Genomic DNA, 5,149 nt, shown 5'->3' with positions numbered 1-5,149 from the left:
GAACAAACATAGCCAGACATAACAAGGCATCAGAGGAAGTCCCATACATCACTAAATAGATCTGAAGATAAAAGTTTAGATGATTTGGTGTTGCGGGGATGGTGGTGGAGAGCATTATCTTACACGTTGGTTCAAAATCTTCCTTAAGTGTGAAACTGGGTTGAGATCTGGTGATAAGGCCGTAGCATTTTATTCACATAATTTTCATACTCAGCAAACCATTCAGCGAGCTTTGGTGCACGTAAGCATCTGCATTTGATGCTTCTCCGCTCCTTTATTCAGGTTTTTCCTTTCATTTGTCCCTTGTCTGTAGTTGACTTGCAGGGTTCATACATCAGGAAGTTTGCAGTACCTCATGCTGCTGGTAAAAATGCCCTGAGCACAAGCCTGTGTGGGATGTTTATTAATAAATGTACTTTAGCAAACAAACAGCTTGAGGACAGCTCATAAAATTATCTAGTGGAAATGTGTCCCCTTGCTTGGTGCAAATTGTTGTCCAGATTTAGTTTTGTCACCAGAGATAATTGGGTGGACAGTGTAGTGTAAGAAAGGTGGGTTTTTTTTTAATATTATTTTATGTGGTCACATCGAAAAGACTTGATAGACTGAGCAAGCAACTTGAGAATGGAGATGAGGAAAAACAAAATTCCTTCACGATAGAGTAGAGGGGTAAGTACAGAAGGGCAGAGAAGAAATCTGAGCATTGTCAGTGAGAGGAGGTAACATTTCTAAAGGTCTTTAGACATTCGCTTTAAGATCTGAGTGTTGCGTGCAGTGTGTAAATATATTTGGAGAGTCTAATAGAAACACAGATGCACAAACATGATGTGTAGTGAGGTTAGAAATCACATCAGGTGTGGGACTGAGGGGCTCACTACATACCACATCACATACAACCATTTCAATACAGGCCAACAGACTTGGTGCACATCACTTTGTTCTTCCCATGCTGTCAGTAACACCATGTGTGGGTCAGTGCCAACGTAATGATTACAGAAAGGCACAGGTGCAAAGCTCCGCCAGCTGGTTTTTCATTTCTTTTGGGAGGAGTTGGGATGCCATTTGTAATTAGACCATTTATGGCAGGCAGTGGTTCAAACCATTTAGCATTAACTGAGACGCTGCTTCACTCTATTCCAGCATTGTGGCAGCTGTGTCTGACGCTCCACATCATCAGTAGTATGTTCAAAACCTGTCGCAGCTGCCAGTTGTGATGGTGTTTGTGGTGGTGTGTTTTTGTTTTTATAGAGCTGTTAAACTCTGTGTGGTCTGTCGTTACTGTGGTACATATTGAACACCAGAAAAGGCCTGCTGTCGATCAAAGTGTTGTGCACTGATTCTGGTGGCTTTCTTCATACAGTGTGTTAACGGGCTATACTTCAGCTCTCCAGTGGAGTCCTGTAAGTCTTTGTAGTCTGGTTTCTACTGCAAGGCCTCATGGGGTTTTCACTGTAAACTTTCACTAAGTGTTTACAGCATGTGATTAACACACTTGGCAGTTAACCTTGAACTAGAGCTGCAAAAATAATCTGAGAGGTTTAGAGTATAATTGAACAACATAACCTGCAGTCTACCCTTTTTTTATATAAACTGTGGTTAGCCCTGGTAGGCAGTGAGAAGTCAAGGCTACAAAGAATCTCACTAGAAACTCCTCATTAAACCCCATCAAGCTCTATCTTTGGAGCCATCTTGTTGAAAAGCGGTGTGGAGCCAAACACGTTGATCAGCATGCCAACTTCCCCACACATGCACTGAGCTTTGAGACTGAGAGATTCTGATTCGGTCCTCCCTGTAAAGCATCTGGAACCTTTAGCCCTTGGGTGTTGCTTAATGTTGAACACAGAACGATTTCCAGAAGAAAGATGCTGCAGGAGTAATTTGGGAAAGAGGCTAAAACCCTCATGCAGAGGTCTTTTTTTCAGTGACTAAACAGTTTGCAAAGTTCTTCAGACAAGCCCCATTTTTTCCCTTGCTCTTGACTCGAGTATTTGCAATGAAGTCCCATTTCAGTAGGGCTGCAACGATTATTCGACGTCGACTATACAAAAAAATTTGTCGACGTCAAATTTCATTCTTGAAGTATTGTTACAGAGAGGCTGTTTAAGGGAGAGATAGCAATCTTCTTAAGAACATTTCTGGTTGTTTATTTCTAACTACTGTGCACTACAGGAAGTACTGGGTGCAGTATCGCTTCCACTGTCTGCTATGACTGCTTGACTGTAAGACTACTCACGAAGAAACATTCACGCAAGAAGTGGAAAGCAACAGAGAAAGAGGCTAACGGCAAAACATTTTTTGTTTTTGTTTTTTTTACAAGTTTTAGATGTTATTTAATCACTTAATACACTTTTGAGTGCATTTGAGGTGAAAAATCAACTGTGGAGAATTTAAATATTGTCAGTTTTACTAAAGTTGATGGCGAATCGAAAATGTGCTTAAACGTTTTCGGGGTTGAGAAGCTCCACAAGCGCCCGCCAGGTGAGCGGGGCCGGCCAGCCGGCCGGCCAGTCACCCCCACTGAGCCCTCTGGTCCCAGTTACTCAGAAACAACAGAGCAGCAGCGACAGGAAAGGCCACAACTGAAAGATAGTTATTCACAATCTGAGTAATGGTTTAACATTTTAACAAGTAAATCAAGAAACCTCTGGCTCGTGATGTAGCCTACAGAACATTATCTGCATATAGCTTAAAACTAATAAGCACATTGGAAAAATAAACTACAGTAGTAGTATGAAAGAGGACTATTGCTTTATTATTCTAAATAGACATTACATTGTTAGTGTACAGTTGTGGTTATAGTACTTGATTTTAATTTGCTTTTGTTTTATATAGTTCTTTGTTGAAAAGTTAAAAGTTAGTATAACTCAGTGAATTATAGGAGTAGCCTATGCTGTCTAGGCATCTTCCCTGGTTTACCCCTGGCGTTAATACTGGTTTACTATTCAGAATGAACACCTCGTTCACTTAATGGTAACGTTAGCTAGTTAGGCTGTGTGTTTGAGATCAGTAATTCATTTGAAAGATATTTAATTAGTTAAATGGTTAGTGTTAAGAGGGTGACAAAAATAATTGTGACTAATCGAATAAATAACAGATTAGTCGACTGCGAAAATAATCATGAGTTGCAGCCTTACATTTCAACGAGTCTACCCTTTTTAGATAACCACAAGAAAGGGTTACATCTCTGCTCATTCCTTTGTGTGAGAAAATGTCTGAACCACAAGGTCAGAATCTCTCTAATCACTCTGTGTACTTACTCCAGCCACTCCCACACATACCAAGAAACCCTAACCCTGCCAGTTTACTCGCTGGGATTTGGCCCGAGCTGCAGGACAAGGCACACAAAGACCGGGCTTAAATCAAGTCTCCATGAGCTGAAAGTACTGATACTAATGGGTATTTTATTGGCAAATAATTTATTGAAACACTAAGCATTATTTGCATTTGACTTTTAACTGCTTTAAAGTCGGCTTGTTGGTTTGTATGCAGAGGTAAGACATGATTGTTGATCTTGAAAGTTCTGTCTGGCTGATTTGTAGTTATGTGATCATGAAAGTAAGATTTCACACCCCTATCCAACAGAACAGCAAGAGCCTGAAAAGGCTTGGCAAAAAAAAAAGTACAGTTTTGATTATGTTGTCCAGTCAGTCGGATTTAAACCTGGTAGTTCCAAGGTCATGAAATAGTAATATGACTGCCGTGGCTGAACTCAATCTAGAAAACACCCTCAAGGGTATTACTGATAGCTACATAGTGTATCTTCTTCCCATTATCTAACGGCAGTGTTTAATATGTAATAATCACCCACAGAGAATAGCATGCAGAGAATTGTTCCACTTGAACTGGCCTTGATCACTTCTCGCAGAGGAGAGCAGAAGGGCTGTTTGGTCCCTACATCAGGAATTCATCACTGGTCTACTTAAGACCGCACTGCACTTGAACAGAATCAGACTCAGATCTGAACCTGAGCCGCACTTTTCACTGGTGCCTTGTCTTGTTGCGGGAACACATCCATGGTGAAGAAAAACACATGGTGAGTTCAGAATCTTTGCATTGACCCCTTGTGTGCTTGGGAGGATTTCACAGTTCTTGGCTACGGCCGTGCAATCACAGTCCAACAGATACATTCTAATAAAGTATCTAAGTGTTGATTGGCTTTCTTTATAAGAAGTTCAGATTTAACAAGGCCTCGGCAAGTGTTGTCTGCACAGGCTAAAACAGAGCAACATCTGCCAGAATTTAAAGTTTACATGCCCTTAAGAAATTGGCGTCTGGGATTACATCCATTAACAGCATTGTTGGAGTCATCTTCCCAAGTTGGCATGGTAAAAAGCAAAGATTTTGATGTGAGCCAGAAGACACGCATACTGTACTCATGATGTGGAAGAACCTTTTTTTTATTATGCTTATGTGTGTCCTTGCATGTACATTAACCCCCCCACCCACACACACACACACAAACTCAGATTCACCTTTACAGCGCTCACGCCCAGAAACGAGGGTTCATTACTGCAGCCTGACCTCAGCATCTATCCTAATGCCTACTGGTTTCAGTCCCAGTGTGACCTCTTTTTGTGTTGTGTTGCCACTGATTGATGTGAGAAGGTGGAGTGTGTGTGTGTGTGTGTGTGGAAGGTTTGCTGCTTCCTGGCGTTTGTGTATGTGTTGGGCAGTGTTTGAGTGTATTATAATGCTGCAGCTGTGAGTTGTGTCCGCCCCCAAATTGGTGTGTGTGTGTGTCTATATGTACGTGCACCGTGTCGTGGCTGGGGGGTACGTGTGTGGTGCTGTTTGTCCTCAAGGTCTTTCCCCACAGTGACCCAAGAGGCGGCTCTCGCAGAGAGAGAGAGAGAAAGAGGGAGAGAGAGTGCCTTTGCTGTCCCCTCACACTCACACACTTAGTATTATTATTCTAACATCTGGAAGTTAAACACTTTTCCTCTCTTGACAAAGCTGCTTTCAGCTTCTTTCAACACTGTAGTCCCTTCTTCCAGATTTATTTGTTTACCTTGTTAATCAAAGGCACCATACCGTTAAGATGGTATGTCTATTCAGTGATTTGTGAACACTGTCCTAAACTTTCTGTCATTCATTTTTATATACATACCAATAACACCCCCCCCCCCCCCCCCCCCCCCCCCCCCCCCCC

At 41.9% G+C, this 5,149-nt stretch overlaps 1 protein-coding gene across 5 annotated transcripts in view; it reads left to right on the top strand.

Annotated features, from left to right (window-relative positions):
• The window catches only part of pabpn1 (poly(A) binding protein, nuclear 1), a 15,900-nt gene that overhangs the window by 8,532 nt on the left and 2,219 nt on the right, over nt 1-5,149 (top strand). The gene's annotated exons all lie outside the window — the stretch shown is intronic.

Source organism: Micropterus dolomieu, linkage group LG01 (assembly GCF_021292245.1).
Source record: "Micropterus dolomieu isolate WLL.071019.BEF.003 ecotype Adirondacks linkage group LG01, ASM2129224v1, whole genome shotgun sequence".
Classification (NCBI taxonomy): Eukaryota; Metazoa; Chordata; class Actinopteri; order Centrarchiformes; family Centrarchidae; genus Micropterus; species Micropterus dolomieu.
Note: the sequence above shows the minus strand (reverse complement) of the source record. Positions and strands in the feature narration are given on the sequence as shown.